Source organism: Phascolarctos cinereus, unplaced genomic scaffold (assembly GCF_003287225.1).
Source record: "Phascolarctos cinereus isolate Bilbo 61053 unplaced genomic scaffold, phaCin_HiC Scaffold_1;HRSCAF=81, whole genome shotgun sequence".
NCBI classification, from domain to species: Eukaryota; Metazoa; Chordata; class Mammalia; order Diprotodontia; family Phascolarctidae; genus Phascolarctos; species Phascolarctos cinereus.
In genome coordinates, this window is record NW_027555514.1 from 112,393,320 (window position 1) to 112,418,460 (window position 25,141).

General features: G+C 38.3%; 1 pseudogene; it reads right to left on the minus strand.

Moving 5' to 3' along the window:
* The window catches only part of LOC110219173 (E3 ubiquitin-protein ligase Mdm2-like), a 178,282-nt pseudogene that overhangs the window by 49,722 nt on the left and 103,419 nt on the right, over nucleotides 1-25,141 (minus strand).

Sequence of the window (25,141 nt, forward strand, 5' to 3'; positions counted from 1 at the left end):
TCTAAGGCCAGATTTGAACTCAGGAAGATGAGTCTTCCTGACTCCAGACTCAGCACTCTAACCACTGTGCAACCTAGCATCCCCTTGGTCCAGATATAACTTATCCTAAATATAAGTTAGTGTGGTGTAGAAAGAATGCAGAATTTGGACTCAGAGGAACTAGGTTCAAATTCTGGAAAGGCCAGTTTCTACCTATGTAACCATTTGACTTTAGGGGCCTTCATTAGACTACAGAATGAGCCACTGGACTATGATCTCCAAGATTTCTTCCAGCTCTAAATCTATGATTGTTAATTTATAATTGCTGCTCAGTCCTTTTCAGTTGGGTCTGACTCTGTGACCCCATTTGGGATTTTCTTGGCAAAGATACTGAAGAGGTTTGCCATTTCCTTTTCCAATTCATTTTATAGATGAGGAAACTGAGGCAAATAGGGTTGAGTGACTTGCCCAGGGTCATACAATTAGGAAGAGTCTGAGGGCAGATTTGAGCTCACAAAAAAGAGTCTTACTCCAGGCCCAGTACTCTATCCAGTTCACCACCTAGCTGCCCCAATTGTTAAGTTGCATCCCCCCAAAATGAGATCTCTGAAAAGAAGCAAAATACTTAGAGAAAGACTAAAAAATAATACTAAGCATATTCATTCTTGTCATTGTTGTTAACTTTCATTTAAACTCTCGTTCCTTGACTCATTTATAAGTTACATACAGGTTTAGCACAAGCCAGACATAAAGATAAAAACGTGATCTATATGCAAATCCATTATGTGTTTGCAACTTTTAGACTTTTCAAGTCAAGACAATAAACATGTATTAAGTGCTTATTATGGGCCAAGAATTGTGCTGAGTGCTGGGAATGGGTATACACAGCCCCTGTTGGGAGGGAGCTTATATTCTGATGAGGGAGAAAACATGGAACTAGCTAGGTATGTACAAGCTCTATGTTGTTCATCCTTCATTTTTGAAGAAGATGAATGACATCACAATATGATTTGCTCATGAGCTGCCTCACTTAAATACAAAAAGCTATGTGCAGAGTAGATAGAAGTTGATCTCAGAGGGCTGAAGGGGAGGGGCAGGAACCAGGAAAGTTCTCCTACAGAAGTCAATCCAACAAGCATTTATTAAGTACCTACTATGTGAAGCATTTATTAAGTACCTACTATACAAAGAAAGGGGAAAAAACAGTCCCTGCCCCAAGGAGCTCACAGTCTAATAGGAGAGAGAAGGTGAAAACAACTATGTACAACTATGAACTACGTACAAATAACATATAAACAGAATAAAGAGAAGGGAACTGAGTTAGCTGTAAAATATTAGGTACTGAGGGCAAACGGGTGAGAGATGGATGGAGAAAAGGAAACGGATACAAGAGTCCGACATTCAGGGAATCCAGAACCCATTGTGCTAACCTCCCCGGCCTTCCTGTACCTCCTACCTGAATTCATCCACTAGTATGTAGTACCATTCAAATACATGAACTAAATATCTAAATAAAGCGGGCACAAGCAAAAAACAAGCAAAAACAGAAGCCTAAGGGGGGAAAATTTAATACAATATAAAAAAGTGGTCCCTTCTCACAATCTTTAGAGGCTAGAGATATTTGTCTAGAGTCTAGACAAAACTCTAAATTGCACAGGTGCTAACCAGTTGAGGGAATTTCTTCATCAAGGAGTTCCTTGTGCTGATAAATCATCGGTCTCACCCAGAAAAAGAAAGGAGCCCTCATAAAGAAAGAGATAACAGTTGCTTAATTCAGGATTGGTATCCACAAAATATTGAAAGAACTAGAGGGGAAGCTTCTAGCATGTTAAGTAGGAGACTTCTGGGAAACCACGGACAAGAATCCTACTATATTAGAAGACATGGAAGGCTTCTGATTTACATCACTGAATAAAGGGCCCACACCAATGGGAACACAGAACCCTGAAATACTGAAGTCTAAGTGTTACATCATTACCACAAACAATAAAAAAAATTAATAATTTCAAATCACTGAGACTTAAAAGGGAAGAAATAGAAAGATCTGTGCAAGGAGAGTCCAGCTCATTCATGTCATAAGAAAACTTTGGAAAAGGGGTTTATTTGAGGTTAGGATTCAAAGAAATAGGGAGAGAGGGCCAAGCAGGGCTGAAGGGTAATCCTACATTTCCTCACCAGTCAGTGGATAAAGGGGATATTTCAAGCTAGATGGTGGTATCTCTAGCTGCATCTCCCACCAGGGAGGTGCTGGACATTGATACTTGAGAAGTCATGTGACTTGCAGCAGGTATCTGAGAGCAAATAGTATTAGAGAGGCAATTTGGTGTAAAAAAAGATGGGAGAATGGATGAATAAGTTATGGTCTGAAATGTGATGGAATACTATTGTGCTGAATGAACTCTGGTCAGCATTATGACCAAAGAGGATTCCAGAGGACTAATGCTAAAACACTACCCACCAAGACAGAGAAAGAGAGTGGGGGAGAAGGGGGGGAGGGAGAGAGAGGGGGAGGGGAGAGGGAGGGGGAGAGGGAGGGGAGAGAGAGGGGAGAGAGAGGGGGAGGGGAGGGGGAAGGGGAGAGGGAGGGGGAGGGGGGGGGAGAGGGAGGGGGAGGGAGGGGGAGGGGAGAGGGAGGGAGGGGGAGGGGGAGGGGAGGGGGAGAGGGGAGGGGGGGAGAGGGAGGGGGAGGGAGGGGGAGGGGAGGGGGGGGGGAGAGGGAGGGGGAGAGGGGGGAGAGGGAGATATGAGGGACTCAGAGTGCAGAATGAGACAATTTTTTTTGTAGGACTTGGTCAATGTGGAAATTTGCTTTGACTATGTGTTTTGTGAAATGGGTTTTGTTTTCCTTCTGTTCTGAGTTGGAGGTAGAGGAGAGGGTGAGAAGGTGGAACTTGCACAGTTAAAACAAACAAAATATTTTTCAATTTAAAAATAAAAAAGAAGAAAGGACACGTAAGAGGAGAAAGAGCATAAGAACTGGAGTCAGAGGAACTAGGTTGTATGCCACCACCGATGCTTAGTGCATGTGTGATTTAAGGCAAATCACTTAGATTTTTTTTCTAGCCTTTAGTTTCTTTAACCATCAAATGAGGGGACTGGACAAAATGATCTGATCCCAGATGTGTGGTCACCAAGGTGGCACAGAGAATATAGATCACTGAATTTGGATCCTAACTCAAATCATACTCAGACTCTTGCAAACTGTATGACCCTGAGCAGGTCACTTAATCACTACCTGGCTCAGTTTCCTCATCTGTAAAATGAGGATAATAATAGGACCTATGCCCTAGGGTTGTTGTAAAGAAAATAAGATAATATTTGTAAAACACTTAGTAAATCTGGAAGTGCTATAAAATGCTAACTATTATTATTATATATTACTATTTGTTACAGTATTACTATGATGGTAATATTAAATACTAAATTTAGTTATTTAGTTATTAAATAGTAAAATTACTATTATATATTAATCTCGGGCACTGTTTCGTAAGATGTCCTGAAATTACCATTGAGTCCTTATTGGGCAAAGGGGGTGGGGGAGGCCTTAAGGGAGGAGGAGGGAGCAAAGAAGAACTTTTCAAAGGGAGGAATGACAAATGTCCCAGGGACAGCTTAAAAGAAAGTGCAGAGCTCTGTATCCAACCAGCTAAAATGTTCTGCTCATTGTGCCTATCAGCCAATATTCCCTCGAAATTTGTTTCAAGTTATGAACAGGCAGTCATGCTGCACGAGCAACAAACTATGAAGACTGACCATATGTGTATAATTTATTGTCGTAATAAAATAAAACTGGCAATAAAGTTAATCTGATATATATTTAATGATAGTTGTAATCTTTATTATGCTGCATGGTAATTAGGCAGAAATAGGAAGCAGCTTACATAAATGACTGTAATCAGTATTACTTTTACATGGCCAAACCAAATTTCTGGTTTTTCTCCCCTGACTTTATTAGTTCTAAGTCTCTTTAATCACTGTCTATTTCCGCCAATAACCATGTATGGTTTTATCATCATCATCCATTTCCCATAGGCACACAAGTTGAAAGACAAGTCAAAAGTACTAGGTCTTATTCCTCAACTCTTCTCATTCCCTGTCACTACGTTCCACTGCCATGCTCCAGGGCTGAAGTTCCCAGTGTTCTGCCAAAGAAGCTCCCATCCCATGAATCCTCTCCCTCACCTTCCTTCCCACTCATTGCCATAACACAACTTATAACTTAGGCCAGGTCTTGGATCTATTCCTCTTCCCCATTTTTATCAATGACCTGGATGAAGATATGGAAGGCATATAAAAGTGTGTAGACAACACAAATCTCCAGAAGATAGCCAGTATATTAATTGACAGAAATCATTCCAAGAACAGCTTTAAAAGTTCGCTAAAACCAATGAGATGCAATGTGAAGTCTTCAATTTAGGTTCAAAAGAAAATCAGATGCACAAATGAAGGATGTTAGACAATGGCATTAGCAGCAATTCACCTGAAGAAAATCTACATTATTTAGCTAAGTGTAATTTCAATATTCAATTGTTTGATGCTTTAAAAATTAACAAAATGATAGGCTGAACAAAATGATCATTTTCAGCTTGTGGGTAATAATAAGCTCATTGTACCCTCACATATTGCATCAAAATACTTTAACTTCTGGGCCAAAGACTGAGAAGTCTACACTTTATTGCAGAAGCAATAGGGAATCTGAAGATTTTAGGGTGAGAAAATGACATGAGATCCATGCATTGGTTATTTAGTTAGCTGTATGGAAGATGGTTTGGAAAGGGAAAATCATGAAGGGAATCATGAAAGGAAAGAGAATCATGAAGACCAATAATGAGGCTAATATAAGTCAAGATCATTTCTTGTTGTTCTGTCATTACAGTCATGTCCAACTCTTTGTGATCCCATTAGGAGTTTTCTTGGCAGAGATACTAGAGCAGTTTGCCATTTCCTTCTCCCAGCTCATTTTATAGATGAGGAACTGAGGCAAACAGGGTTAAGTCACACAGCTAGTGTCTAAGGCCAGATTTGAACTCAGGAAGATGAGTTTTCCTGAATCCAGGTTCAGCACTCTATCCACTGTACCACCTAGCTGCCACCAGTCAAAATCATAGGATCATAGATATAGAATCAGAACAGACCTCTGATGCTATCTAATCCAAATAAAATAATCAAGTTCCATTCTAATCTATAGATTCTCTGATTACATTTGTTTCACCTCTATGCCAATGACTCCCAGATCTATACATCTAATTCCTGTGTCTCTCCCGAGTTCCAATCTCAAAACACCAACTTCCCATGAAATATTCTAAACTAGATATCCCTTGGACATCTGAAATACAACATATCCAAACTTGAACTCACTATCTTTCCCCCTCAAACCAACCCATTACCAAACTTCTTTACTTCTGGCAAGGTTTCAGTATTCTTCCACTCTACTAAGTAAATCCATAAAAAAGCATTTCTTAAGTGTTTAACATTGCTATGCACTGTACTGAACACTGAGAATAGAAAAAGAAAGTCAAAAGCATGGTCCCTGCCCTCAGAGAACTCACATTCTAAAGCAAGAGATAACATGTAAATTACTATACCTATACAAGATATATGCAGTACAATTGTAAGGTCATCTCAAAAGGTCAAAGTTGTGCCACTCCCCTTTGTAATAATCTGCAATGACTACACACCATCGTCACTAGGATTCTATATAAATCCTACTTGGCATTTGAACCCTTCCCAACCATGACCCAACTTATATATCCATCTTCTTGATGCAATGTTCTTTTTGTACTGTACAATCCAATGAAACTAACCTCTCTCCTTGTCACACTTGGCACTCCATCTTTCATCTATGTGCCTTTTCATGAGCCATCCCCATGACTAGAATCCACTCCCTCCTCACTTCTATTATACTTAATTCGGGATTAAACATAAAGCATTTTTCCCCTCCTTAATTACCTTAAATTTATTTTGCATTTATTTCCTATATATTTATTCTGTAAACACATACATCTGTATGTATATATGTATTATGCGTGTATATGTGTGTGTGTATATATATATATATGTATGTATGTATGTATGTATGTGTACGTGTGTTGTCGTACTCCAACAGATGGTAAATTTCTTGAAGGCATGAAATATTTCATTTTTGCCTTTATATCTGGCATGGTGCCTGAAACATTGTGGGCACCTAATCAATGCTTGAGAGTTGATAGTTTTTTAAATGAGCCTCATCATTTTATAGCCATGTCTTGTGCATAAGTCCTAAAGAAAGGTGGGGGGGGGAGAAGGGTGGAGCCAAGATGGAGTAAAAGGAATGACTTGCTTGAGCTCTCTCCCAAATGCCTCCAAATACCAGTGAAAATGACTCTAAACAAATTCTAAAGCAGCAGAATCCACAAAAAGACAGAATGAAACAAATTTCCAGCCCAAGACAACCTAGACGGTTGATGGGAAAGGTCAGCTGCACCATACTGGGAGAGGAGTGCAGTTCAGCATGGGCTCCAGTGAACCTGGAGCAGACCTAAGAGCATTGAATCACTGGCAGCTGTGGTGGTTTCCAGACTTCTCAACCCACAAACACCAAAGACAACTTAGAAGGTCAGTAGGAAATGTCTGTCCAACCTGAGTGAGTCTGGCCTGGCCCTGGCACAGACCCAGGACAGTGGCAGCTGCTACTTCCAGTGCTCTTGGCCCATGGATGGTGGGGGTATTGAGCAGCTGATCAGAGGGGGCTTGCAGGGATCTCTTTGCTGGCACTGAGGCAAGGTTCTCTTGCTTTCCCATGCTTGCATCTGGGTCCTGGGTGGCAGTCCTGGAGCAAGGAGGAGTGCTGGCTTGAGAAACTTACGGCAGCTGGCAGAGATAGAATCCTCCTCACAGTTACAAGGCAGAAAAGAGTGCCTGTTGTCACTCACAGACCAGAGCACAGGCCAAGAGAAGAGTAAACACCACACCTTTGATCATACCACCTTGGAAGAACCGAAAATTTATAGGTCCCTAGAATTATCTCTGAAAACAGCTGCACAAAACCCATGCAGCTTGGGACAGTACACCCTCTACACTGGAAGCAGAGCCCTACCTTAACAAATGCTTATAAGTCAAGTAAATTGAATACGTAAATAACCCCATCTCAGAAAAAGAAATTGAACATGCCACTGATGAACTCCCTAGGAAAAAATCTCCAGGGCCAGATGGATTTACATGCGAATTCTATCAAACATTTAAAGAACAATTAATTCCAATACTATATAGACTATTTGGGAAAACAGGTAAAGGAGTCTTACCAAATTCTTTTTATGATACAAATATGGAGTTGATGCCTAAACCAGGAAGAGTCAAAATAGAGAAAGAAAATTATAGACCAATTTCTCTAATGAATATAGACACAAAAATTTTAAACAAAATACTAGCAAGTAGATTGCAGCAACTTATCACAAGAATAATACACTATGACCAGGTAAGATTTATACCAGGAATGCAGGTTGGTTCAATATTAGGAAAACTATTAGCGTCATTGAGCATATCAGCAACAAAACCAACAGAAACCACATGATCATCTCAATAGATGCAGAAAAAGCTTTTGATAAAATACAACACCCATTCCTATTAAAAACACTAGAAAGCATAGGTATAAATGGAGTCTTCCTTAAAATAATAAATAGCATTTATCTAAAACCTTCAGCAAGCATTATATGTAATGGGGACAGGCTAGAAGCATTTCTAATAAGATTGGGGGTGAGACAAGGATGTCCATTATCACCACTGTTATTCACTATTGTACTGGGAATCCCAGCTTTAGCAATAAGAGAAGAAAAAGAAATTGAAGGCATTAGAATAGGCAAAGAAGAAACAAAGCTATCACTCTTTGCAGATGACATGATGATATACTTAGAGAATCCTAGAGAATCAAGTAAAAAACTACTTGAAATAATAAACAACTTTAGCAAAGTTGCAGGCTATAAAATAAACCCACATAAATCATCAGCATTTCTATATATTACCAACAAAGCCCAACAGCAAGAGATAGAAAGAGAAATCCCATTTAAACTTACTGTAGACATTATAAAATATTTAGGAGTCTACCTTCTGAAACAAACCCAGGAACTCTATGAACACAATTACAAAACACTTTTCACACAAATAAAATCAGATCTAAATAATTGGAAAAAACAACAGTTGCTCATGGGTAGGCCGAGCTAATATAATAAAAATGACAATCCTACCTAAGCTAATTTACTTATTCAGTGCCATACCAATCAAACTACCAAAAATTATTTTATAGAGTTAGAAAAAATAATAACAAGATTCATTTGGAAAAACAAAAGGTCCAGAATATCAAAGGAACTAATGAAAAGAAATGCAGGGGAAGGTGGCCTAGCAATTCCAGATCTTAAATTGTATTATAAAGCAGCAATCATCAAAACTGCTTGGTACTGGCTAAGAAATAGGGAGGTGGATCAGTGGAATAGGTTAAATATGCAAGACACAGTAGTCAATGACTATAGTAATCTATTATTTGATAAACCCAAAGACCCCAGCTTCTGGGATAAGAACCCACTCTTTGAAAAAAACTGCTGGGAAAACTGGAAAAGAGTATGGCAGAAACTAGGCATAGACCCAAATCTCACACCATATACCAAAATAAAGTCAAAATGGGTTCAGGACTTAGATATAAAGGCTGATACCATAAGTAAACTGGGAGAACAAGGAATAGTTTACCTATCAGATCTATGGAGAACAGAAGAATTCATGACCAAACAGGAGATAGAGAACATTATGAAAAGCAAAATGGATAATTTTGATTACATTAAATTGAAAAGTTTTTGCACAAACAAAGCCAATGCAACTAAGATTAGAAGGAAGGTAGAAAATTGGGAAAGAATTTTTACAACCAGTCTCTCTGATAAAGGCCTCATTTCTAAAATATATAGAGAATTAAGACAAATTTATAAGAACACAAGCCATTCCCCAATTGATAAATGGTCAAAGGATATGAACAGACAGTTCTCAGATGAAGAAATTAAAGCCATCTATAGTCATATGAAAAAATGCTCTAAATCATTATTGATTAGAGAAATGCAAATCAAAACAACTCTGAGGTACCACATCACACCTATCAGATTGGCCAACATGACAAAACAGGAAAATGATAAATGTTGGAGAAGATGTGGGAAAATTGGAACACTAATACATTGTTGGTGGAGTTGTGAAATGATCCAACCATTTTGGAGAACAATTTGGAACTATGCCCAAAGGGCTACAAAAATGTGCATACCCTTTGATCCAGCAATAGCACTTCTAGGGCTATATCCCAAAGAGATCAAACAAATGGGAAAAGGACCCACATGTACAAAAATATTCATAGCAGCTCTTTTTGTGGTGGCAAAGAATTGGAAATTGAGAGGATGCCCATCAATTGGGGAATGGCTGAGCAAGTTGTGGTATATGAATGTAATGGAATACTATTGTGCTATAAGAAATGATGAACAGGCTGACTTCAGAAAAACCTGGAAAGACTTATATGGTCTGATGCTGAGTGAAGTGAGCAGAACCAAGAGGACTTTGTACACAATAACAGCCACATTATGCAATGACTAAGATTGTTAAACTGAACCCTTCTCAGCATTACGAGGATCTAAGACATCTCCAGAGGCCTCAGGATGGAAAATGCTGTCCACATCCAAAGAAAGAACTATGGAAGTCGAATTGCTATCACTTATTTTTACCTTCTGTTGAGTTTTGTTTTCTCTTTCTGATGGTTCCTCCTATTGGTTTTAATTTTTACTTACAACTTCACTAATGTGAAAATATGTTTAATGGGTATGTAAATGTAAAGCCTATATCAGATTGTGTGCCATCTTGGGGAGGTTGGGGGGAGGAAGGGGGAGAAAAATTTTCAACTCAAAAGCACATGGAAGTGATTGTTGATAAATCAAAATAAATTAATAATTTTTTTTTAAAAAGTCAAGTAAATTGGTTGGGAACATGAGCAAACAGAGCAAAAAGTGGAATCTTACATTGGTGACAAAGAATATCAAAACATACAACCAGAAGAAGAATACAAAGTCAAAACTCCTATATTCAAAGCCTCCAAGAAAAAATATGAATTGGTCTTGGGCCATGGTAAAGCTCAAAAAGGATTTTGAAAAGCAAGTAAGAGAAGTAGCGGAAAAACTGGGAAGAGAAATAAGGGCAATATAAGAAAATCATGAAAAACGAGTCAACAGTTTGCTAAAGGACACCCAGAAATACTAAAGAAAATAACACTTTAAAAATAGACCAACCCAAATGGCAAAAGAGGTACAAAAAGCCAATGAGAAGAATGCCTTAAAAAGCATAATTGACCAAATGGAAAAGGAGTTCCAAAAGATTATTGAAGAAAATACTTCCTTAAAAATTAGAATGGAGCAAATGGAAGCTAATGACTCTATGAGAAATCAAGAAATTATAAAATAAAACCAAAAGAATGAAAAAATAGAAGATAATATGAACCATCTCATTGGAAAAACAACTGAACTGGAAAATAGATCTAGGAGAGATAATTTAAAAATTATTAGACTACCTGAAAGCCATGATAAAAACAAAAAAAAGAGCCTAAACATCATATTTCAAGAAATTGTGAAGGACAAGAAAACAATAAATGTTGGAGAAGATGTCAGAAAATTGGAACATTAATACATTGTTGGTGGAGTTGTGAACTGATTCAACCATTTTGGAGAGCAATTTGGAACTATGCCCAAAGGGCTATAAAAATGTGCATACCTTTTGACCCAGCAATAGCACTTCTAGGGCTGTATCCCAAAGAGATCATAAAAATTGGGAAAAGGACCCACATGTACCAAAATATGTATAGCAGCTCTTTCTGTCATGGCAAAGAATTGGAAATTGAGGGGATGTATATTTATGCAATGGAATACTATTGTTCTATGAGAAATGATGAGCAAGTGGACTTCAGAAAAACCTGGAAAGGCTTGTATGGACTGATGCTGAGTGAAGTGACGAGAATCAGGAGAACATTGCATACAGTAACAGCCACGTTGTGCAACAACTAACTTTGATAGAGTTAGCTCTTCTCAGGAATGCAAGGATCTAAGACATCTCCAATAGTTTCATGATGGAAAATGCTACCCACATCCAGAGAAAGAACTATGGAGTTTGAATGCAGACCGAAGCATACTATTTGTTTTTTTTTCTTCTGTTTGTTTCATTTCTTCTTTCTTGTGGTTCCTCCTATTGGTTCTAATTCTTCTTTACAACATGACTAATGTGGAAATGTTTAATAGGAATGTATATGTAGAGCCTATATCAGATTGCATGCTGTCTGGGAGAGAGGCGGAGAAGAAGAGGGAGAAAATTTAAAACTCAAAAGCCTGTGGAAGCAAATGTTGAAAACTAAAAATAATTTTAAAAATTTAAAAATAAAAATGCAAAAAAAAATATCAAGGAACACTCCCCTGATATTCTAGAACCAGAGGGTAAAATAGAAATTGAAAGAATCCATCAATCACCTGCTGAAATAGATCCCAAAAGGAAAACTCCTAGGAATATTATAGTCAAATTCCAGAGTTCCCAGGTCAAAGAGAAAACAAGAAAGAAACAATTTAAGTACTGTGAAGACACAAACAGGATAACACAAGATTTAGCAGCTTTTATATTAAGGGATTGGAGGACTTAGAATATGATATTCCTGAGGTCAAAGGAGCTATGATTAAAACCAAGAATCAGCTACTTAGCAAAACTGAGTATAATCCTTCAGGGAAAAAACATTCAATGAAATAGAAGGATTCAAGTATTCTTGATGAAAAGACCAAAGCTGAATAGAAAATCTGACTTTAAAAAATAAGACTCGAGAGAAGCATAAGAAAGTAAATAGGAAAGATAAATCATAAGGGACTTATTAAAGTTGAACTGTTTACATTCCTACATTGAAAGATGATATTTGTAACTCGTGAGACCTTTCTCAGTATTAGGGTAGTTGGAGGGAACATATATATACAGAAGGCACAGAGTAAGTTGAATATGAAGGGATATCTAAAAAATAAAATTAAGGGTGAGAGAGGATTGTACTGGGAGAAAGAGAAAGGGAGAGGTAGAATGTGGTAAATTATCTCACATAAAAGAGGCAAGAAAAAAGATTTAACTGTGGAGGGGAAGAGGGGAGAGGGGAGAGGGAATGAGTGAATCTTACTCTCAATAGATTTGGCTTAAGGAAGGAATAACATACACACTCAATTGGGTTTGTAAATCTATCTTACCCTACAGGAAAATAGTGGGGAAGGGAATAAGAGAGGAAAGGATGATAGAAGGAGGGCAGATTGAGGGAGGGGGTAATCAGAAGCAAATACTTTTGGGGAGGAACAGTGTCAAAGAACAGAGGAGAATAAATGGGGGTGGCAGGATAGGATGGAGAGAAATATAGATGGTCTTTCACAACATGACTAATATGGAAGTGTTTTGCATGACTACATGTGTATAACCTATATTTAATTGCTTGCCTTCTCAATGAGGATGGGTGGGGAGGGAGGAAGGGAAAGAATTTGGAACTCAAAGTTTTAAAAACAAATGTTAAAATTTGTTTTTAAATGTAACTAGGAAATAAGATATACAGGCAAAAGGGTATAGAAATCTATCCTGCCCTACATGAAAGTAGAAGGGAAAGAGGATGGGGAGGTGATAGAAGGGAGGGCAGGTTGGAGGCAAGAGTATTCAGAACACATACTGTCTTGGGGTGGGGGAGGGGGGAGATGGGGAGAAAATTTGGAACTCAAAATCTTATGGAAGTGAATGTTGAAAACTAAAAATAAATTAATTAATTTTTACAATAAAATTTAAAAAAGAAAGGTAGAGAAAAAGAGTGATCCCTCTGGTGTCTTTCAGACTCCTGGAAGCCATGATTGCTTATCCTACCCTAGATATGGTACCAAGGTGACAACCTCAAAAGATGGACCTAATGCTAATTAAATATGCTCTTGGCCACTTCATCTTGTGACTACACTGTTCTAGATGCAGCAGTTCTTAACATGGAATCCATGAACTTGTTTGTTTGTTTTAATATTTTCACAACTTCATTTCAATGTAATTGGCTTCCTTCATAATTCTACGTATTTAAAAACATTCTGAGATGAAGTCCATAGTTTTTACCAGATTGCCAAAGGGATCAATGACACAAATACAGGATATGAATCCTTACTTGGCATAGAGCTGGGCACAGAAGAACATTCCTGTTGCTGGTGGATCCATTAAGCAAAGGTTGTGAGTAGGACTGGTAGTGTCCTCACTACCAGCATCAATGTGGTAAGGCTCTAGTCTGTAATGGGCCACCAGAATGCCTAAGGAGGGAAAAACCAGACCAAGTCAAAAATAGAGCAAGTCAAAGCTTCCATGCTGGTCACTTTCAGCCTGGGTAAAATAAGAAAACCTAGTTTCAAAAAAAAATAATAATTTCTACTCAAAATTCTATAATACATAGGCCTCATATGTGGAGGTCTGAGTAAAAAGCATAAGGCATCCCCCACTCACCTCATAGTGGTAGGATATTTTTTTCAATGAGCTTATAATGCATTACATTACAATGAAGCCCTATGAGAGAGAAGTACCGCTGAAATTCAAGAAGCATTATCTATTATTGATGTCTTGGCTGACGAAAGGTACTAATGCCTTATAAGCATTAGGACTGGAGCTTTGAGGGAGGGCCTTAGGGAGAAGTTTCTCTTGGGAGCCAGGATCTTTTGAGTTGAAGGAGCAGAAGACTTCTTCCCCGGAACAAACGGTAGCCCCTCTGAGTAGCTGTAAAGGTTAATCTGCGGGGAGTTTTGTTGATAGAATACTGAGCCTGAAAAGAGAGGGGCCGTCAGTTTATGAAGATTCCCAGCTTGGTATCCATTAATGGGACAGGGAAACTACAATTGTGGTGGTGGTGGTAGTGCTTGTTTGTTCTTCGTTCTTGCATCAGGAAGGTGATGTCTTGACTTGCAAGTGAATTGGATTTAAGTGAGGCAGGGCTGTGCAAAGTCAAGATCTCCCATCAATGCCTGAATCTTGGAAGAAAATAGAAATAACCTTTATGCTACAAGAAGCTAGCCAGGCCCCAAAGGCAAGAAGAGAGCCATTCATGTGGGAGTGATTTAAATCAGTAGAAGTCTCCCTTTTTGAGTATTTATTTTAGCTCATGGTACAATGAATAGATAGAGCGCTGGACTTGGAGTCAGGAAGATTTGAGTTCAAATCCTATCTCAGACACTTTATTAGCTGTGTGACTTTGAAGAAATCATTTCATCTCTCTCAGTCTCAGTTTCTTCATCTAGAAAATGGAGATAATAATACCACTTAACTCTCAGGGTTTTTGTGACAATCAGATGAAATATTTGAGATAATTCTCATAAAGTTCTTTGAAAACCTTAAATCACTATATAAATGCAAGCTACTATTTTTGAGTCAGAGCTGGTAGAAATAAGGCTTCCTGTATCTCCCTAATGAATGCATGATTGACAGCAAAGCATGCTTCATAGCTATGATGACCCTTTAATCGAGAGATCAAGTTTTTCATTCTTTTTCCTCATAGTCCTGACCACCATTGTCCCAATGCTAAAAGGAGCAGACTTTTCGCAATCCCCTAAGCGCTCCATAAATTGGAAATACTTTTTAAAATCACCTCTTACTATTTGTAAGTTTTAAATGCTACATCATTTCCAAAGGTGTCAAACTTAAGTCCCAAGGGCCCGTAAGCATCTAGCATAAACTCCCAAGTACAACCCCAAACAAATCAGAATGTAATTGAGAAATGCTTGCCAAAATAAGTAAAAATACAATATAACATATATAATATTAATTTGAGATTTTCTAAATCAATATGTAGGATCAGAGATCCATTTCTATTTGATTTTGACATCACTGATCTATAGCATAAGACACGGAGATTAGCCAGTGATTGCCTATGGTTAATTGGCTGGGGACCCTTACAAGAGAAGTGACATGGAGGTAAGCCTGGGTTCTTAAAGACTCCTCAATAAAGCACATGCTCTCAGGGTCCTACCAAACTGCAAAGACTTGGAAAACAGTTCCATTGTTAGATTCTGTCTATCATTTGATGACTAGCCAAGGTAAACTTGGAGATGCTCATCACCAGAAGGTTTCCCACCAGGTGACATTTTTTTCCAAAGTAACCCACAGAACTATCTACTAAAGCATGGAGGGATCATAGGATCATGGAATTGTAATGATTGTGTGATCGATTTCCCTTGACAAAACACCCACAGTAATGCTCTTTTGCAGTTCTGAAGGAGACTTAAATACATGAAATCTAATGATACAGAACAAGATGGCATGGCAGAGATACACCTGTTATTTTATCCATGTAGGAAACCCTAGCAAATATTTAAAGACCAATTAATTCCAAGATTAAATTAATTATTTGGAATAATAGGCAAAGAAGGGGTCCTACCACAAAATAAACATGAAATGAATATACCGATACTTAAATCAAGAAGAGTAAAAAAGGGAAAGAAAAGTATAGACCAATTTCATTAATGAATATGAACGTAAAAATCCTAAATAAAATACTAGCTAAAAGATTACAACAATATATTACAAAGATTATACATTATGACCAGGTAGGATTTATACCAGGAATCAGGGATGGTTAAACATAAGGAAAACTATTAACATAAGTGATTATATCAATAACAAAAGTAACAAAAATCATATGACTATATCAATAGATGTAGAAAAAGCTTTTGATAAAGTACAACATTTATTTCTATTTAAAAACATTTGAAAGTATAGGTATAAATGGATTTTTACTTAAATTGGTAAATAAAATTACCTAAAACCCTCAGGAAGTGTTATTTGCAATGGAGATAAGTTAGATGCCTTCCCAGTAAGATCAGGTATGAAACAAAGTTGCCTATTGTCATCAATATTATTCAGTAATTTATTGAAAATCCTAGGAATAGCAATAAGGGAAGAAAAAAGAAACAGAAGGATCAGGATAGGAAATGAGGCAATAAAACTATCTCTTTTTACAGATGATATGATGATATACTTGGAAAGTCCCAAAGACTCAACCAAAAAGTTAGTTGAAACAATTAACAATTGTAGCAGAATATAAAGCAAATCCATATAAACCATCAGCATTCCTATATATCATAAACAAAACCCTGAAAAAAGAGATAGTAAAAGATACCCCATTTGAAATAAATATAGGCAACATAAAATACTTGGGAGTACACCTGCCAAAACAAAGCCAGGAATTACATAAACAAAATTACCAAAAAAACCTCTTTTTATACAAAAAGAAATCATATTTAAAAAATTGGAGAAATAGTCATTGTTAATGGGCAGGCAGGGCCAATGTAATAAAAAAAGACAATTTTACCTAAACTAATTTACATATTCAATGCCATCCCAATTAAATTACCAAAAAATCATTTTACTGAGTTAGAGAAAACAATAACAAAATTAATTTGGAAGAACAAAATATTTAAAATATCAAAGTAACTAATGAAAATAATGTAAAGGAAGAAGGTTTAACTTTTACCAGATCTTAAACTATATTATAACGCAGTAATTACAAAAATTATATGTATATAATTTATATATATACATGTATATATATGTATATAAACTATCTGGTACTAAGAAGTAGAAAGGTAGATCAGTGGACAGAACAGACATACAATTTACAGCAGTGAATGACTATAGTAACCTTGTGTTTAACAAGTGTAAAGACCAGTTTTGGGGATAAGAACTCATTATTTGGTAAAAATTATTGGGAAAGCTAGAAAGCAGCCTGGCAGAAATTGGGCATAGACCAATATCTTACATCATTTACCAAAATAAGGTCAAAATGGACACATGAGAGATATTACAAGAAAATTTGAAGAACATGGAACATATTACCTATCAGACTTACAAATAGGCAAACAATTTATGAATAAACAAGAGATAGAGAGCAGTGTAAGGTATAAAATGGATAATTCCAATAACATGAATTATATAAAATTTAAAAGTTTTTGTACAAATAAAGCCAGTATGAGAAGGAAAGCAGAAAATTGGGGGAGAGGAATTTATAGACAGTTTCTCAGATAAAGGTCTCATCTCAAATATATTAAGAACTTTGTCAAATCTATAAGAATACAAGTGTTTTCCCACAGTTGATAAATGGTCAAAGGATATGAATAGGCAGTTTTCCAATGAAGAAATCAAAACAATTAATAGTTATATAAAAGTGCTCTAAATCATCATTCATTAGGGGAATGCAAATTAAAGTAACCTTAAGATATTTTATACGTATCAGATTGGCTCTCTTTGTGGTAGCAAAGAACTGGAAATTGTGGGGATGTCCATCAATTGGGAAACGTCAACAAGTTGTGGAATATGATCGTGATGGAATACTATTGTGTTATAAGAAATGATGAGCTTGATGATCTTAGAAAAATATGGATAGACTTGCACAAAATAGTGAAGAGTGAAATGAGAACCAAGAGAACATTGTATACAGTAACAGCAATACTGTTTTAAGAACAACTTTGAGCAACTTAGTCATTCTGACTATGATAAAATACCTAAATTAACTACAAAGTACCTATGAAATAAGACACTATCTGCATCCAGAGAAAGAAACAATAAATTGAAATGGTTTTACATATATACACATATTTTTGTCTAATGGTAGCCATCACTAGATGGGAGAGGAGGCAAAAAGGAAAAAGAAAGTTATATGATAATGTTATATACTTAAAAGGAACAGAAAATTGTACATAATAGATTTTCAATTTCATGTGCAATCATCTTTTTTTCTATTCTGTTATGGAAATGCCTGTTTTTTTTCTTAAGGTTGAGAATTTTAAAAAAATACTCCTAGTGGCCAAAGGTGTAGAAACCCCCTCTACCAATGCATCTCTGAAGGTAAGCCATAGCTTAGAACCTTCTATTATTCCCTGAGGCACTGAGAGATAAAGGGATGTGTCCATGGTCACAAGGAATGTTGAAGAAGCTAGGTGGCATAGCAGATAGAGTGCTGGACTTAGATTCAGGAAGACCTGGGCTCTAACCATGCTTCAGATATTTCTTGGATGTGTGACATTGGACAAGTCACTTAAATGTTCTGTGGCTCAGCTATGGCCTAAATTGAAACGTCTGACCTTGATGATTTCTAAAGTCCCTTCTGGCTTAGAATCTGTGAGCCTCTGACTACTCAGGGACTCCCTCCCAGCTCCTTTGAATCATGGGACATGAATGAATGAAGCACGTCCTGTGTCAACCACAAGCTCACTCTTTGACATTGAATTTCCAATCTGGATCCAGAACCAAAGTTCAATGTCTCCTGACTTTGAATTCAGTGTTCTTTGTACTCTACCAGTCCTCTAAAAGGGTGAGGTCTAGGGATGGCACAATATGGGCTCTGGGCATTACTAAGAGAAAGCAACTGCAAAGGGCTTTGTAGGGAAATAATTGAATAGCTCATTTCCCACAGTTCCATGTGCTGAAAGGAAGCTTTAAGTAGGATATGTGGGGAATACATGAAATTCTTCCCTTGCCCAATTCTCCTCAGCCCAGCATTTCAGGAAGGATGAATTCAGTTGGAAACTGCTGTTTCTTTCTCCTCCCCATCTCCCAACCCTATCCAACAGCTCCCATTGGTGGTCCCTGTCCATTCAAGAACAGAATGATCTTAAAACAGTCCTCCAGCCTCTGTGCTTAGTATTCCACTGAGAGCAGTTTCTAATACAAATCAGACCCAGACAGATGCTGAGTTAGAGACGTATAATCAACAACTGACATCTCTCAACACCTAAGGAAGTGGAAATGGAGGGTGGGGAGAAAAGCTGTTTTCTGATGATTGACAGGTGCTAAGGTGGTACTTAGCAGTCTGCCTTTTCTCATAGCAATGGGCCTGCCAGTGTGTGGTGTGCTGGGCTGTTCCTAGCTCTCTCTCTCTCTCTCCACCTCCCTCTGTGCACTCAGCAATGCCAGCCAGCCAGAGCCAATAAATAGGGATCTAGACAGGTTCACACACTGCCACCCTGGTGTCAGCCCAGAACTCAGACTGAGCTCTTTTGAGAGTAGCCCACCAGCAGCACCCATGAGGCAAAGGGAAAAGAGTGAGTTAGTCATGGGACCATGAGCACGTCCTTTAGGCTGGCCCTGCCTAACTGGGCCTCTTGGAACAATACCAGCTTTAAATGCTAAGGGAACAGGATAGGACTGGGGCTGGATGAAGATGAATGAGTCCTTCTTGGCCTCCTCCACCACTAGAAGGGAAAACAGTACAGCTGGTTCATCTTTGGGATACAGGAGTTCTTTGAGGATCATGTCAGAGGTCATCTCACTGAAATACCTCCTCTCAGGCAGGATTTTACTTAAACCAAACCACATAGACAGGAAGCCATCCCATTTGTGCTCCATTTTGGTCCCCTGTAGACATGCCTCTTATTGTTTCTCATACCCTCTTCTCTTAATCTCTTTTCCTGTGGGATGGACTCCATGAAGAAATACCCTTCTGACCATCTCCTACCTTGTACTTTGACCCAAAAAGAAATGCCAATGTCCCCAAGTCTCCTCGTCCCTGGTTTCCCAAGAAATCTAGCCTTTCTTGACCTGAAAATGACACAGATGCTTAGTATAAGGAAGTATAGACATAGATGCTAAGTATAGTGTAAGGAAATACAGCAAAACATCTCTGCAGAGAATTGGCCTAATAGGAAAGGAAGGAGGGAAGGGAGACCTGAATGAATATCACTAAGAGCTGGAATGATCCTTTGAGGACATCTAATCCAACCACCTAACTTTACACCAAGGAAACTAATGCCCAGAAAGATTGTGTCATGCCCAAGGTCATATAAGCAGTAACTGGAAGAGGCAAGATTTGAATCCAGCTCTTCTGCCTACAAGTCCAGCACTCTGTTCAATAAACCATGGTTTCCCCCCAGAGAATTAGCTTACTGGGAAGGTACAGAAAAAACAGATCCTTCCTCCTCATCTGTCCCAGGACAAAGTTAGAGCCAGGAATGAATATTAGGTAAAGGGTGGCTTAATGGTCCCTATTACCTTGTTAAAGACCTTCAAAGGAAATATCAGAACATTCCTTATCTTCCCATACCAGGAAAGGAGTGAAATGGAGCATTGGTCAAGAGATCGATTGACTATCCAAGCTCTGGCCCAAACATAGTCTCATCTCTCTTGATTGGTCCTTTCCTGTTAGCCTTAGGTGTGACTCTGGATCTACACACACACACACACACACACACACACACACACACACACACACACACACACACACACACACACACTGAAAATAACAGTCTAACTCAAAAGACAGCTAAGTTCCTAGCCTGAGTTCACTATCAGTGAGGTTAAGCAGTGCCTGTAGGAAGTGCTAGCCCATCTAAGGCCTGGAGATGGGGGGAGGGAGAGGAGAAGAGAATAAATGAATGAAAGATTAGAAGAAAAGGGAAGTAGAAAGAAAACAGAGACAGAAAACAGAGGAAGAGAAAAACAAACAGTAAAGACAAGACTGGCTGCCATTAGCAACTGCTTTGGGTTGCTGCCCAATGAATGATACTGCCACCACCTTTTGCTGCTCTTTATGGATGCTGAAGTCCTATTTTCTTGTTGAATGCTATGGCTGCAATCTACTATGACCGCTTCCTCTGCTCAACTTGCCAAAAGACAATCATATCCCCAGATTTTACAAGTATGATAAAATTTTGGTGAGAGGCAATGTGGAATGGTAGGAAAAATACTCCAAGCTTAAAGTCAGAAGATTTGGATTCAAATTCCAGTTGTGCCACTTAATTGTGTGACTTTTAGCAACCCATAGAATCATCAAGAGGCAGCATGGCATAATGAATATAAAGGCAGCCTTGTAAACAAGCTGGTTATAGCCCTGAACTGGATGTGGGTTCAAGTCCCACCACTGACACATTACTGGCTGTATGACCCTGGGCAAATCACTTAACCTCTCAGTGCTCTAGGCAACTCTCCAAGACTTTTAAGTTGCAAGGAAGGTGACTATCTGCCTTGGAAAAGGCAGCTCCTCATCAGACTGATGAAATCACAGGTCTAGTTCCCATCCCCATAGAATCAGAAGGTCTTATGAGCAGAAGGAGGTTCAGAAGTCATCTAGTCCTACATGAACGACATTCCTAACAAATGGTCATCTACTTTAAAATTAAAGACCTTCAAGGACAAGGAATGTGCAAGTTCCCAAGGCTCATTCCATTTTGGGATAGCTCCAATTACTAGGAAATTTTTCCTTATATTGAGTCACAAGATGCTTCCCTGCAACTTTCTTCAATTGTTCCTAGCTTAGCCACTTGGTGCCAAGCAACGCAAGTCAAATCATTCTCCCACATGGCAGCTTCTCAGGTATTTGAAGGTAGATATCATGTCCTTACTCACCCAAGTTTCTTAATCTATCTGGGCCTCAGTTTCTTCAACTGTGAAATGGGATTAATACTACATGTACTGCTACCTTAGAGGCAGTTCTCTAAGATCATGACTTAACAGAGTAGCTAGCCATTAGAAATTGATAGAGACTTCCTCACTAAGTCCCTACACCCTTAATAGCACAGATCTAGACCAAACAAAAACATCTCACAGGACTGTTGTAAAGTTACAAGTTGAGAATGTGTGATGGTGCTTTGCAGCTATAAAGTGTGACATTGGTGCAAGTAATTATTATTGTTGTTATGCTGTGTTTTTTTCCTCTCCACTTGGTCTAAAAGGAGATACCAAAGCCTCCAGGGTATTTCCACCTAGGATAGGACCATGGGCAACATGGTTATCCAAGTTTACTACAAGATAGGAGCTTAGCACTTCTGGAGCTATATCCCAAAGAGACCATACAAATGGGAAAAGGACCCACATGTACAAAAACATTCATAGCAGCTCTTTTTGTGGTGGCAAAGAATTGGAAATTGAGAGGATGCCCATCCATTGGGGAATGGCTGAGCAAGCTGTGGTATATGAATGTAATGGAATACTATTGTGCTATAAGAAATGATGAACAGGCTGACTTCAGAAAAACCTGGAAAGACTTGTATGGTCTGATGCTGAGTGAAGTGAGCAGAACCAAGAGAACACTGTACACAATAACAGCCAAGCTGTGCGATGACTGATATTGATAAACTTAACCCTTCCCAGCAATACAAGGATGTAGGACATCTCCAGAGGCCTCGTGATGGAAAATGCTATCCACATCCAAAGAAAGAACTATAGAAGTTGAATTGCTATTTTTTTCTCTTCTGTTGAGTTTTGTTTCATCTTTCTGATGGTTCCTCCTATTGGTTTTAATTTTTACTTACGTCACTAATGTGAAAGTAAGTTTAATAGGAATGTAAATGTATAACCTATATCAGATAGTGCGCCATCTTGGGGAGATTGGGGGGGGAGGAAGGGGGAGAAAAATTTTCAACTCAAAAGCACATGGAAGTAATTGTGGATAAATCAAAATAAATTAATAAAAAAAATTTTAAAAGATAGGAGCTTAGGATGAAACAATTTCTAAGTCTCACTTCTCAATCCTTCCTTGGTAAAAAAAAAATAAAGTGAAAAGCCTTCTTTTACTGATTTAAGACTTGATACATCATACCTATTATCTTACCAGATTGTGGTCTCATCGATGTTAACATCTCAGTAGTGTAGTGGACAGAATGCCAAACTTGGAATTGGGAAGATTTGCATTTAAATTCTGCCTCTGACATTTACCACCTATGTGACCCTGGGCAAGTCATTTCATTTCTGCCTGCCTCTGTTTCCTCATCTATGCAATAGAGATAGTAATAAAACATACCTTACAAGTTATTGTGAGGATAGAATAAGATGTTATATGCAAAAGTACTCTACAAACCTTAAAGGAGTAGACAAATCTTGGTTGTCTATGTGAGTTCTACCTCCACCTCTACATACGGCAACCTATTGAGATTCTTGTCCATGTCCACCAATAAATCCTCCAAGTAAAATCTACCCAACATTCTGGAGGCCATCCTCTAGGTCTTGTAATGTTTTATGGGTACCAGAACAACTCTCAGGTTATTCCTATTCTATCCCTTCTTGTTGTGCCTCCTTTTTTGATCACACAGTTCCTCCACTGAAATGCTACTCCAATGCTTTGTTGTGGAATAGGGATGATGCTGGGTTCTTGAGGACTATGAGAGTGGGACACAAATTGTGGCAGGTCCTGCCAAGCTCAGAAGTCTTCATTCCAGTCGCAGATGATGTCTGATCTTGGAGGACCAGCCCAGTCTAGTTTGGAGAGGCTTATCACCATTAGACTGCCCCTTTGGTGATAAATTCCTTGCCCATGGTAACCCATGACATAGACACAAAATAATTCTTATCCTGGGAGGTCCCATTCTGCTTCTACAGTGACAGTGGCAAAATGGCAGAAAAGAATGGTGGGGTGAGAGCAGATGCAGAAGATGCCAAAAATCATAACATAGAAGTTACCACTTTAATTCAAAAAATAAGAGAATGGAATGGCTCATTAAAAGAAATGGTGCTTTAAGGGAAACCTGCTAAAAGGGTCTCAGTAAGTTCATCCTGAAATAGGAGCATAATCTTCAGTTTAGATATGGAAAGGACCTTAGAGGCAATCTGTGCAACCTTTTCATTTTATAGCTGACTTGGCCAAGATCACATAGATAATGAACATTTCAAAGCAGGATTTGAATACAGGTCCTGTTTTCAAAGCCAGTGCCCTTGCTACTCTACCACAACAACCCCTATGAAATGAAGGGGGATGTCCCTAAGTCTCCTTACTGACCTCTCCAATTCCAGGGCTGTTCTAAAATGGCCCAGGGAAGCAGCAGTTGCCCCATACCCCATGCTTTGGATGAGACCTACAGATCCATGATTTAATTTTTGTTTTAAAAAACTGAAATTGGTGGGTGGGCAGCAAGATCCTCATTCATTTCCATGGGATCTATCATCACCACTTACCATTTATATTGCATGGCTACATCTGAAGAGTGCCTTCCAATCACATTTAAAAAGTATTTGTAGAGATGCAGTGGCTTTTCAGCTATCTGCAATTATTCCCCAGCTTTCTCTTGGGTATTTGGACCATTTGGGGTAGGTTTTTGAAGAGGCTTCTTAATATTTTTAACTCTTGGTTACAAGAATCCAGACCTCCCCTTTTTATGCTGCTCCCAGAGAGTGGGCTGAAGATCTGCTTTCCCACCCCACCCCCAACATCCTCCAGGATCTTCAGTGTATAAAATAAAGATGATGTCAATATTTTGTTATTACTTAGAATCACAGGAACATATGTAAGGGACTTTTAAGCTCCTGAGAAGGACAGTATTTTTATGAGAAACTATTAGGGAAGGAGCTGTCTTTTGTGAACTTTAGAAGTTTCCTGTGTGTCAGATTGAATTATTTTGATTTTTTTTTCAGATAATGAGAACACTATCTATAGGTAGCATGGCATACTGCATAGAGTGTTGGACTTGAAGTCAGGGAAACCTGGCTTCAAATTCCACTTACCAGCTTTCTGACCCTGAGAAACAAAGCATTTATCCCACCAAAATCACAGTTTCTTCATTATAAAATGGGAGCAAAAATACCACACAATGTTGTTGTGGATATTCAAGTGAGATCATAGGATCACAGATCTAGACTATAAGAGATCTCAGAGGTAATCTAGTCCAACCCCTTTTTTTATAGATGAGAAAACTGAGGCCCAGGAGGTTACAGGATTTGCCCAAGGCCTCATGGGTGGTGAACATCAGAGGTGGGATTTAAACCCAGTTCCCCTGTCAGCCTTAGCCAGTGTTTGTTTTTCTTACTATGTCATGCTGTCTCTTTATCCACTATAACACACGGCCTCTTATATTTTACATAAATATAGTAAAATATTTCCACTCAAGTTATATTCCAATTCCTCGTTGTGGAATGAGTAATGTATGTAAAGCATGTTGAAAACCTTAAAGGACTAGATAAGTGTCAGCCATATAATTATATGACTTCACTTCCTTTTCCTAGTGATCATGAAGCAATAGGGATGTCTTACTAAACTTTATTTTTTCTTCTTCAGAACCTTGGACAGAGCTCTGCACATGGGAGGAATTTTATAAATACTTGCTGAATTTAATACAGGTGTAACCAGAGAAATTCATACTGTATTCAGGGGGCTCCCTGATTGGATGAGAGAAGGTGAGGACTG